The following is a 13,416-nucleotide window of genomic DNA, read 5'->3' on the forward strand; positions in this document are numbered from 1 at the left end:
ATAGAGATGACCAATCCTTATAGCTCTTAATGCAACTAATCCACGTCTCCTATCATCTCTATATTTATTAAAATAGATGAGTTGGCACACCAGCCAGGGGTAATGGTTTAAACTTGTGCAATTGATTACTTGTGAAAAAATTAAAATATTTAACAATTAGCTATATATTTCAAATAGTATTCCTACTGCATGCCTAATCCAATGACACTTCATGGAATCGGCATTTAAGATACATACAGACTCCAGACAATTGACTGACAATCATCAGTGGGGCCGCTGTAGGGGAATCTATCTTAAGCTCCCATCAAAACAAGGCCAACATAAAAATTTGTCCTTGGTTCTTTTTTTTTTAGCTAATTGCCCCTGGGCACTGTTGGGATCCTTCCATTTTCTATAGCAGACAGTACAGAGAGGAAAATAAGTATTTGATCCCCTACGGATTTTGCTTGAATAGTCTATAACTGTAATGGTAGGTTTCTTGTAGCTGTGAGAGACAAAATAACAACAAAAGAACCCTCGAAAAACCCAGTGCCCCATAATCAGAGCTTGATGTGCATTGTAATGAGTGAAGTAAGTATTTGATCCCCTATCAATAGATTACTTAGTACTTGGTGACAAAACCCTTGTTGGCAATCTCAGAGGTCAGCCGTTTCTTCTAGTTGACCACAAGGTTTCTACACATTTCAGGATAGGAGGGATTGTGCCCCACTCCTCTTTCCAAATCCTCTTCAAGTCAGCAAGGCTTTGAGGCTGATGTTTGGCAAATCGAAACCTTAATTCCGCATCACTGATTTTCTAATGAATTATTTCTGGAGACTGTTTCACTCCGGACCTTCATGTGCTTCTTCATGAGCCAATCCTTGGTTACCATGGCTGTGTGTTTTGGGACATTGTAATGTTGACAAGCATGTTGAGGAACCCGGCTTTATTCTCGCAATACATGTAGGGCGCTTCTTAGGGGTTTACCCTCAGACCTCTTCCAGGCAGTTGGACCTCTTCCAGGCATACGTGCTCTTCATTAGCACCTTATATAGTACACCTGTATGCTGCTCCATTAGGATTATTTTACACATTGTGTGAATTGAGATGTAATCACATCTTGTATGAATTAATATTCAAGAATTAATTGTATTTATTTTTGCTCATTATTTTTTACATGAATAGCACTAGGCAATTTGTGTACACACATAACCTCAGCTTCATAGTTTATTGAACTTTATTTAGTGAACCCAGGTTCAACATTCAGGGCTGCCATCAGAAATGTTGGGGCCCCTCACACATCATCAGGCCTGGGTCCCCCCTCCCACGCCCATCCACTGGTTGCTATGCCCGCCCACTAGCCACCCCACCCCCATGCCCGTGCCCGAAGTGCGCTGTGGCAAAAAAATGTGCATGGCTCCAACAATGAAGAAAGCGGCATGCACAGTGTGATGCAACAAAAAGTGGTCATGACCATGGCATGTTGTGGGTGGACTACTCACAAAACCTGGTTTCATAAACTAATACACAGATATTAACTCTGGAATAGGATAATTAAAACGTAACTTTTACTAGTTTACATATAAAATATAAAAATGACGGTATAAGCTAGCTGTCAAGTACTGATAGAACTCAAATACTATGAGCTAGGGGTCTATAGTAAGCATTACTGGAGGATAATCTCCACCCCTTAGTTTATAACTACATTAATAAATGACACAAAACCCCCACCAAAATAACCCAACATGTTTTACTTCCTAGCGGAAGCTTTTTCAAGGGAACTAAGTGAAGTGCGATAGTGCATAGGTGCTAAGGTGCAATTACATTAAAACAAAAAACAACATGAGTCATATTATAGCGTGTCCGCTCATGACAGCAGCCTGGCTATGTTGTGGGTGGAGCCAAATACTAGCAAAATATAGGTAGTCCCCGGTTAACAAATGAGATAGGGACTTGTAGGTCCATTCTTATCCTTTATCCGTTCTCTTTTGTCCCCCTCTTTTCTGTGCCTCTTTTGTCCCCTTCTGTCTCGCCTCAGTTTGTGCCTCTTTTATGTCCATCTGTGTGACCTCATGTTCCCGTCTCATCTCTTTTCTCCCTGTGCCTCTTTTGTCCGCCTCTGTTCCCCCTGTGCCTCTTTTATCCCCCTTTGTTATCTCTTGTCCCCTTCTGTCTCAGCTCGTCCCCCTGCCCTAGCCAGGTCCAGGTGCCCCCAGTATAGGTATCCAGGCATAGGTGCCCCAGTATAGGTAGCCAGGTACAGGTGGTGCCCTCAGTAAAGGTAGCCAAGTATAGGTGGTGCCCCAGTATAAGTAGCTAGGTATAAGGGGTTCCAGCCCCCAGTATAGGTAGCCAGGTATAGGTGGTGGTCCAGTATAGGTAGCCTGTAGCCAGGTATAGGTGGTTCCCAAATATAGAAAGTCCACTGTAGCTCACTCATCTGCTCCCCACGTTCAAGCGCTGTCACTCTTCTCTCAGTGCAGGAACGCGGTGTGCTGGTTAATGAGCCACAGGCCCGCAGCCAGCACATGTGGCCATTCCAGTGCTTTGAGTTGGGGCTCAGGGCCCCAGAAGCCCTGGGCCCCTCACTGTAATGTCATTTATCCCCTCCGATGGCTGCCCTGTCAACATTGAATGGCTCTAACTGAACCGCAGATATGGTCATGTACTAGAATATTGATTATAAATTGTGGAAATGGTCTACTACCTTGTTTTTAAATGGTTTTATTTATTTATTCTTTGAAATAATAAAGATGTATTGTTGTAATATCCAACAAGTAGTGCAGTCAATTTGGCTATTATTTTCTCTATGTCTTTCTTTTATTGGTGCAAACAGTAACTTCATGATGCATTCATTTTTGGAATCACCGGAGTACCTCCCTTTGTCAGATCCACAAGCCTGAACTTTCAAACTTTTACGTAATGTAAAAATATCTTCTGTCAATTCATGCAGAGATGGAAACAGTAAAGATCGGTTCTTGCTTTGCAAGAAATTAAACATTTTAGGAATAAGGTAGTGATCAAGGGAGAAGTGAAACTAGTCATAAAATACTAGGTCATTATCTAGTCTAGTTTGTCTTGCATTGATCAAGATTATTTATCATCCCCAATTCAAAGTCCTGAACAGAACTGAAACCACTTTTTCAAAAGCATAGTATTGAGATCCTTAACACTATTTCCGAATTGCAAATAATTATGACCAACTGGAGTACAGTAGTTATTCTTCTTGTGTCATTTTATTGTGTGTCTACATAGGTTCATTCCTTTCCTCATTTATATTTTGTTTCTCTGAAGTGTATCTAAATTATAAATTACAATTTGCTTTAAACCTAATAGGTTGCCAAGATATATTAAATTACACATGTTAAAGTATGATTTTCTCATCCTTAGGTCTGTGTTCTACGTATGGTCTTGAAATCCCCTCCTTTTGTCAAAAATTGGGCCGAGGCATTTTTTTAATTACTTATAGATAGATGCAAAGGATTCTGGGGGATTGATGTCATAACTCCACCCCTCATGTCCTGCTCCGAGTGTACAAATAACTTTGAAAAGAGATGTAATTTAATCCAGGCAGGCAAGACAGGATATTTGAAATAAGAATTATAGGAAACAAACATAAGAGACAGGCTACAGGTGTTCTTATGTGCCCCCTCTTTCCTACACACTGTAAAAAGAGATGTAATTTGATCCAGGCAGGCAAAGGGCAGGGGAGGGCACCAGGCTGGAGGGGAGGATACAATGCTGAGGTTGTACTTGCAAGTCATCAGCATGAGGAGAAAGAAGGAAGTGCTACTACAGATATGAATGTGAGTCTTTCCTAGACACTACGATGTACAAGACGTAAACTTTACAGAATATGTTCATTCAACTGTACACATTGCATAGACTTCATATAGGTATTGATAATCAAACTTTTTTTTGTCCTGACGTAGTTTTTAATGTAACACTTCTTGTTACACTTATTACATTCAAGTATCCAATTGTGTTAAAGAATTAAAAAAATAAAATAAAAAAATAAGGTGGATGTTGGTGGAAATGAAGCAGTCTAATGTAACATCTTCATTGGTAAAATGTCCCCGTCTGTATGTTCCTCTTTCATTTAAAACATATGTTCACTACTATTAGTTAATCACTTTTTTAAACAAGGATTAACTTTTTTTATTTGATTTTTTTTAGAGCTATCATCATTTATGTTATTACTCACAAGCTTCTTATCTTGTGATCTCAGTTCTCCCCACAATATAAGAGATTAAAAATAATCATTAACCCTCTGGGGCCTGCAGGCGTAAAGTCTTGCTGCTGGTAAACAATCGCTTCTCTTGAAATACACAGCTCGTAAATCAACACGTTTGAATTATGTCTGCCTTCCTGGGGTAATGTCATTGTTCTCACACCAGATTCTAGCTTGAAAGGATTGGGGAGACTCTGAAAATCAGTATTGTTGGAGAATGAGTGGCCTTAAATACATATTCAAACTCTCCCTTTTTATTTTCTTACTTACACTTAATAAAATGTTATCTTATGCCTTTAAAGAACTTCAATTTAAGTTGCGAGAGAAACAATTATCAACTCTCATCAAAACTAATATATTAGTAAATTGTTCCGCAAAGCAGAAGCACCCTTGAGCTTAGATATTATCTTTTGTTAAAACCCACTTCAATGAATGAATTGTAACACAATGCGCCACGTATACAGCTAAGGAATCATCAATCAAAGGGACAAATTAACTGTCCTTTCTGTTTTCAAGGGGTATTAAAATCTGTTTAAAGTTGTTCGCTTACAGCAAATGGGAGTAAGTTCCCATGAATTTCTACCTTAACATCTATCACTGTTACGGGGTTTGTTTTGCTTAGACGTTAGCATAGACTGTGCATAGCAGACGTGAATTGATGAGATGAGCACTTAAAAAGTGCGTACGCTATCCTCATTTGTAAAACAAATCCATTTTAATTTTGTTCACTTATGCCGTGTGTTAAATCAAACTGTGACAAGTCATTACAGCAAGTCTTACGTCTGAGCGGTGCAAAGTATGGTGACACCCGGTATTCTGTTCAAGAAAAGATAGTCCATGAGATAAAAAGTCCCTCTTCAAAGGCAAAAACCAATGCCAATCAATACCAACAAATCACAGTGTTCCCCATCAATTGTCTGACTTCGAGAAAACTAGAATCAAAGGCAGTATGGAAGCTGCCATTGCTGTCTTCTTTAACCACGCCTCTGTCATAAATATTTCCTGGCTTCAGTTGTCTCTGAATAATTGACCTGGAACAAACGTTCAACCAGTGATGTACCCATGCTGAATAGCCAGTACGAGAGATTTTATGTAATGGACTAAAGCTAAATACTCACCTCGTGACCCAGTACAACATCCCTTGATGATGAACGCTCCCCGATCCATCTTCCTGATGGTGGGTATATGCAATGTCACACAGCGGCACATGTCGGGCGCGAACGAGAGTTCAAGCGATCGTGGTACTTTGCGTGGAAGTCGTTGGGGATCTTAAAGATCCACCCTGACAGTAGTTATTGCTGCACATTGCTGCGAATTGCTAAGCGTTGTTCGCGTGATCGTGCACCTGTGCCCATGCCATGATATTGCGCAAACAATCGCCCATTGCTCAAACAAATCGCCAATGGTCTGAAAAATCATTGGAAATATCACATAGTGTGTACGGGCCTTAAGAGAAAAGTGAAAGCCTGTTTTTCAAGTGAACCTGAAGCAAACTTCTGGTCAAATAATATATATCTAACTAAGAAGAGTGAAACATCTGGTGCATTAAATAAAAATGGTGCAGGACGGGTGCCGCTAAAAATGGTGCCGCCATAGGTAGCAATAGTAAAGCAGTGACTAGTGGCAATGAACAATAATTATGGCACCCAATAAATATTTATCAAGCACCATAATCACTGCTGCTAATCACAATTTTTACTATTGCTGCCTATGGCGGCATCTAGGTAGTTTAGGGGTTAAGGTTAGGTGGGGGGATTTAAGGTTAGGCGCGGGGGTAGTTTAGGTTTTGTTGATTTGTACAGGGATAACAGAGAGTGCAGACAATTTATAACACAAAGAAAGGAAGAAATGTAGAACACGTTGTCATTGGTTTACTATCAATATAGGCACCGTATATAATCTTTTATTGTGCATACTGGAGCTGATATACCAATAACTTAAAGTGGATCAGAGATAAACTTTTACTCATTGCGTAATTATGTTCCTTGCATATAGTTTATAGGGCATTCCTCAAGCCAATTAGTTTTTTGCTTTGTTTTAATACTCTAATTCCCTATAAATTAAACAAGTCTCGCAGACAGCTTCTCCAGAGTGCCTTGGCACTGAGCCTTAGTAGCAAAGGCTTATGGGAGCTCAGTCTGGGCAGGAGGATGAGGAGGTTACTTGGTAGAGATTTCAGAGGCAGAGGGGAGGAGGGAGGAGGAGAGCGAAGTTTTCACAGGCTGGGGCTGGAGATGCTATCAGCTTGCCTGTGTGTAATGTGACAAACATAACATGGCCGCTCTCATTGTATCACAGGAAGAAATAATCATAAACTGTTGAAGCTGTTTGCAGCTAGATTTGCTGTGTAAACTATCTAAACTTTAGATAAGATATATAGACAAGTTACTTGTTATAGTTAGTTTTTCATCTCAGATCCGCTTTAAATGAAACTGAATAATGCAAGCATTCTGCATTATTGATCACCATTTCTAAGAAATTTTAATCACACTAAAGTCTAAGTACACTAACAGTTTAACTCGTTCTCAACAATTTCCCATTCTTTCTTTTCCTCCCCGTCCGAGTCTCTGATCTCTCTGCCACCGCCCAAAACAGCAACTTCTGACATCCTCCTAATTATCTTTTTTCCCCCATCCGTCATCTCTCGATGACTTCCCTTCATTCACATGCCAGGTATTTCCGATATTAATCATGTCATTGAAAGCAGCGTTCTTTCATGTATGTGAACTTTATTATATAGATCAAAAAGCCCCCTGTTTGAGTCGCCAAAGCCCATTTGTACAGATATTGCTCGCAATCTGACAGAGGGGCCTGTCTGAAGAGATTCATAAGGGTGACCTCCCAGCACGACGCAAGCATCTATCACACTGTTTGTATGTGTGTGCGCACTTCACACCCCTGGGCTGGATGAATACTAATTTGGCCTATTGTTTCAGGGTGAATGGTTTTCCAGCATCTGAGGGGAGAGAAAACCCTCTAAACACAAGCCTGGGTGTACAATGTACTTAATGTTTGCATTACCCTATCGTGCCATCTTTATATCTGATATACTTGAGGATGAATATCTCTTTTGTCTGCTCAGCAAACTGAGGATTACGGCCATTGACATATTAGTAGGGGCGCCACCCTTTCAGAAATGTGAGAGATTAGAGTTCTTAGATGGGTAATGGGAACTGGTGAAGTGTATTCAGCTTAGTAGGAATTTTAAGGATCTTTCTGTATACGTAGTTTCTCTCCACGAGTGTTGCTTTCCCTCTTAATAACTGTCATGAATGCTTTCATTCCTCACTTAAACAAGATTAAGTCTGCAAACATTTACGATAAATGCTTTTTTGGTTATTGTTGATGTTTACTAGTTACTGAGCTCTACAAATGACACAACCATTGCAAGAAAAAAGAAACTTCAGTGTGTACACATACTATATGTACTTTACGCCAATTAATGCAAATAGGATGTTTAATAAATGTCCATTCTGCCAACGTGTTTATGCCTATTTTAACCCCTCAATGGAGGGCCATTAAAGAGTACCAGAGCTCTCCAAACCAAAAAGATTTCTACATACATGGGGCTTCCTCCAGCCCCATCCGCTTGGATCACTCCCATGCCGCCATCCTCAGTCTTCTGCAGCACCTGTACCGGGTCCCCGCATTTCCGTCAGTTGGCTCCAGTCTACGCAGGAGAAGTGCGCTCTTTGTGTATCTCTCTGGAGAGATACATAGAGGGTGCACTTCCCTTTAGTCAGATTGGCTGCGACTGACGGAAGTGCGGGGACCCGACACCGGCGTTGCGGAAGACTGAGGACAGCGGCATGGGAGCGATCCAAGCGGATGGGGCTGGAAGAAGCCCCATGTATGTAGAAATATTTTTGGTTTGGAGGGCTCTGAATCCCTTTAAATTGAACCTAAACTGAGACAAAAAAGAGTTTGACTTATCTGGGGCTTCTACTAGCCCCCTGCAGCCATCCTGTGCCCGTGCCGGGACAAACTGATCCTCCCATCCACCGCAGTGAGTCAGTTTTGTTTTTGCGCAACTGGCCAGTCGATGGGCACTGTGCCTGTGCAGCCCTGGCCACACGTGTTCTCAATCACGCTCCCATCACCGGGAACATTCTGTGCAGTAGGAGAATGCTCAGGAAGCTCCTGGCGATAGAAGTGTGATCGAGGACGCCCCCGGGTACGCCCCTGGGTATGACCACGCAGGCACAGTGGCCATCGACTGGTCAGTCATGCAAAAACTAAACTGACTCAGTACAGGGGACCAGAGGATTGGTTTGTCCCAGCCCGGGAACAGGGCAGATCCAGGGGGCTAGTAGAGGCCCCAGGTAAGTAAAACTCCTTTTTTTCAATCACTTTAAGATAATTTATAGCCTACTTTTTCTGTTCTATATGTTACGGCCAAAACCCGAAATTGGCCGTTTCTAGAACTGGCCAATTTGACGTCGGCCAAAGTCCAAAATGCTGGAAATTTCAAAGTCAGAAATTCCCAGCATTTTAGACTTTGGCCGACGTCAAACCGGCCAGTTCTATTCCCGTTTTGGCCGTAACATATTATATTAGCATTTTTATTAGTCTCGACATAGCTGTAGGCCGTGTGTGCAAGTGCGCGCGGGACAGACCTAACCCGTTTTTAAATGGGCTAATGCTGGATACACACGTTGCGTTTTGCCGTGCGATTCGCGGGATCGATTCCATCGATTCGATTATTTCCAACATGTTCGATTGTGTTTTGATGGATACAGCTGTCGATTTTGCATACTTAATATGCAAAATCGACGGCTGTATCCATCGAAACACGATCAAACATGTTGGAAATAGTCGAATCGACGGAATCAATCCTGCGAATCACACAGCAAAACGCAACGTGTGTATCCAGCATAAGGTCACTAGTTATCCATAAACTGCCATCCTCCGCTCAAATTCCTCCCCCCACCCCCTTCCATTCTCTGTCCACCCTGTGTCACCTGGAGCCTTGGGTCGTTCGAGGAGAAAGCAGCCGTTGTAAAGAGCTGAGCGGGGACAGCAGATTTCAGGGACACCAATCCCCCCCCCAGCTTCGCAGCATACACCAATCCCCCTGCTTCTCAAGCCCCGGGTCCTCGCAGACGAACGGAGAATGGGACACGGAGAACTGAGCAGGGGAAAGCTGAACAGGAGAGTGCAGATGAATGGGGGACAGCGGAACACCAGCAGGACACAGACAACTGACTGAGCTGCGGACAGCAGCTTATCGGAGAGCAGGGGACATAAAGCAGCCGGCATCATCAGGGCAGCCTTGCGAGTAAAACTGACAGCCGGAAACAGCGCGGGGAGAGGGGACAGAACAGAACTGACAGCTGGAGACAGCGCAGGGAGAGGGGACTTTAAGCAGAAAGGTGAGCTTCGGGACTTGGCCGGCCACACTTAGTTAGTACGCGATCTGGCCGGCCAAAGTCCAAAATTGAGCAGCGTTTTGTGTATTGGCCGCAGAGAGCGGCCACTTCGCATTCTGACCGGCCAGAACACGAAGTGGCCAGACTTCGGGTTCTGGCCGTAACATATATAAAATTCCACTCTTTAGCTACATACACATACTGCGTTAAACTCGGCTAAGAATCCTGTGTGCGTTTAGTGTGTGTACACTTGCTGCCCGGCTGGCATCCCATAAAGATCTGGATACCGGAACTTTAGCGACTTTTAATGCTCGAACAGCCCCAATCACATTGTTCTCACCATTACCTCCGCCCATGGGAAACCATTCCAGTGTGCTGTCCCTCTGCCCCACTCTCTAGCAATAGACATGTCACTAGCCTGCAGGCTAGCAAAGGGGTTGTGTAGAATCTGACCAGGCCCTGTCCCCAAGGGATCGATCTACGATCCTTTCCGAGTGACAGAAATTGCAGATGTGTACTTAGATTTTAATTAAAGAGGGTGGTAACATCCAAAACTAAGAAAACTGACCAAAAACTCATTCATTTTTTCTAAAACAGGTCCCTATATGTCCCTGGGTTGTTTTTCCTTTTTATCTGCTGCCTTTGCCTAACTGCAGGCAATGTGCAGTGCCAGCAGGACTGTGGGAAGTGTTTTTTTTCTAGCTATAGGGACAAGCTTATCTTGTATGCAAATAACAGAAAGCTTTCTATTTTGGATAAGATAAGGATACTATGACCAGAAGGTAATTGAAACCCTCCCTCCCCCTCCCTTTGAAGAGTTTACACAGTGATGTAAGCCTGTTGTCTAGGTGATGTTTACTGCCGACCTTAAGCGAATGCTCCGCCTCACTCCCATTGCCGAGAGCGCTCTGCGCCTCCAGAGTACTACTGCATAGAATGCTCCTAGCTTCGGGAGCAAGATGGAGGAGCGCGTGCGGGCGGTCTGCACTTGCACTGACTGCCCCGACTGGCGAAGCTAATGGTACGTTACAAGTACATTACACCAAGGCATCCACATTTTAAAATGCTTTAAGCCCAGTTAAGCACGTGTATACTATTACTTAAAGCCTTTTATTTGTGTGTAATATGTGTATTTATTAATAATAATAAATTAGTCTAATTATTGTCATTATTTCAGGAGCAGACCTAATCAGTTTCAGGATTGTATTGTATGGCCCACGTTTAGGACACAAGTAATAAAACTGAGCTCCTATCTAGATGACCATGCAAATGGCATTTGGAATGCCTGCTATAGGTACTTGTAGTGTACCTTCCACTGCTGCTAATATGAACTCTCTGTTGACTTGAACTTGCTGATGTTTCATTAACCTTTCTCTCTGGCTAACAAAGCAGCCTCTTTGTGCAGAATTCTGTGTGTAACTGGATCCCTCTCTGCTTTATATGTTGCCAGTGGCACCAGCATATTGCTAAGTTAACCTTTGCTTTTAATTCCAAAGAAAGGCTATTTTAGGTCATTTTAGATTAATTGAGCTATGCTGGGGAACTGCACTCTGTCTTGAATCTTAAAAACGCAGTTGGAACACACTGTGCCTAGTGGTAGTAGTAGCTCTGATAGAAAATAAAAGTCTTACTGAAATTATACAGTATATTGTGGTGAATAGAGAGAGTGCTGTTCACTCAATGGCAAAAAATTGAGACATGAAGCAAAAAATACAGATTTTAAAATGTGGCGTGTTGATGAATACCATGCATGTAAGAATAGTGCCACAATTAGTTATTATTCAGTGACATAAGGAGGAATCTATCCTCTGCTCCTCCATCATCATCTGATATGTAGGCACAGGGGCGGAACACCTGCCTATCAACCATCTCCTCCTGGATGTCCACTAGATTCCTGAAATTATACCTGGACAAAATGGAATTTATGATCTTCCCATCCCGGCCATCCCTGACCCTCCCAGATGTGCATGTGCATGTCACTGTTAACCACACCACCATTCACTCTACCTCTCAAGCCCGCTGTCTGGGTGTCACCCTGGACTCTGCACTCTCCTTCACCCCCACATCTAAAACCTCACAAAGTCCTGTAACCCCACCTCCATATCATCTGCAAGATCCACCCTTTCCTGACCTCTGTCACCACCAAACTCCTCATCCATGCCCTCATAATTTCCCGCCTTGACTACTGCAATGCCCTTCTGTCTGGTCTCCCTATGACCCAAATTGACCCGCTGCAGAGAATTATCTACTCCTCCCATCGTTCCACCCCGGTGGTTCCCCTCTGGGAATCCCTCCACTGGCTTCCTATCCAGTCCAGAATCAGATTCAAGATACTGTGTCTGGCCTTCAAATCTGTCCACAAAACCTGCCCAACCTACATTTCCGATCTTACTTAGAGGTACACATCTAGCCGCTCACCCCGCTCCTCCAATGAATTTTGCCTGACTGCCCCCACATCACCCAGTCCTATGCATGCCTCCAGAATTTCTAAAGAGCTGCTCCAACACTATGGAACTTCCTCCCTTCCCCCATTAGGGTTTTCCCTCCTTCAACATCTTCAAGAAGGCCCTCAAAACTCACCTTTTCACTCTGGCCAACCCCCCCCCCCTCACCACTAGTGCTCTTTAAACCCACAGCTTTTGTGCCCCTACCTCTCACTCCAGATTGTAAGCTTTTGGCAGGGTCCTCTTCCTTGTGTCTCCTATGTGTTCATGCACCTCCATTACCGTACACCCATCCTATGGTTCTGAGTGAACTCTTGAGTGAACTTGACTTGCCCATGGGAGCATGGGGAATTCTCCCATCCAGTGACTGACTAAGCATTACCTTGTACTCATACTGTGCTGTGTGATCTGGTTTGCATGTATTCCTGTATTGTCTTATTGCTGTATGTCACCCCTAGATATTGTCTGTAACCTTAACTAGTGTCTAGCGCTGCATGATATGTTGGCACTTTATAAATACAATAAATAAATACATTGGAATAATGGTTATCTGCTTCAGCGGTGTGGGTCTCCACCATGCATCACAACCACACACTTTCTGCTGACATTCACTGGCCCCCGATCACATGATTAATGAGAGTCACGTGATCAAGAGCCGGCCAATGGCAGCCGAGAGTGTGCGGCTGTGATACATAGAGGAGACCAGCAGCAATGGATCAGGTAAATATTACTCTGGTAGCAGCAATATTCTGTATGAGTGTTGGGGCTAGGCGTGTTTCTGGTGTACGATGGGGAGAAGTTTGGATTCAAGGGGGCTCCATGACAGGGGAGCCTCATGGGCTATTGTTATGCCCCTGCAACCGTAAGTGACAGGTACACAATTCAAACAGTTATTAATGCTGCTGAGAGTATCACTGGGTTATCCCTGTCACCAGTCACCACTTAACCTCCTCCACATACAGTATCTAGACTGAGGACCAGGGCCAACAGGATAACGCATGACCCATCACTGGCAGGTGTTACTCCTCCCATCAGGCTGCCACTACAGAACCATGCACACCAAAACTTCCAGGCACAGAAGCATTTTCTTCCTCCAAGCAGTTTCCAGGTTTTTCATACTTGGCGAATAAAGCTGATTCTGATGAGCCCCAGTGTAAGTTGTGTACTGGGCTCCCTCAAGCACTTTATAACAATTGATATGGAGCACACAAACCTGCCAAGGACAGGCACAATGTCAGAGAAGTTTTACTTCTTGCCGATCACTCCACGCCAATTGGCGTGAACGCGGCGGCAGCCCCAGGACCGCTCAACGCCAATTGGCATGAAGTCCTGGGGGTGGAGATTGCAGGGGATCACACGTGCCCATGCGCGCGCATCCCCACTTGAATGACTG

This window comes from Hyperolius riggenbachi, chromosome 4 (genome assembly GCF_040937935.1).
Source record: "Hyperolius riggenbachi isolate aHypRig1 chromosome 4, aHypRig1.pri, whole genome shotgun sequence".
In the NCBI taxonomy this organism is placed as follows: domain Eukaryota; kingdom Metazoa; phylum Chordata; class Amphibia; order Anura; family Hyperoliidae; genus Hyperolius; species Hyperolius riggenbachi.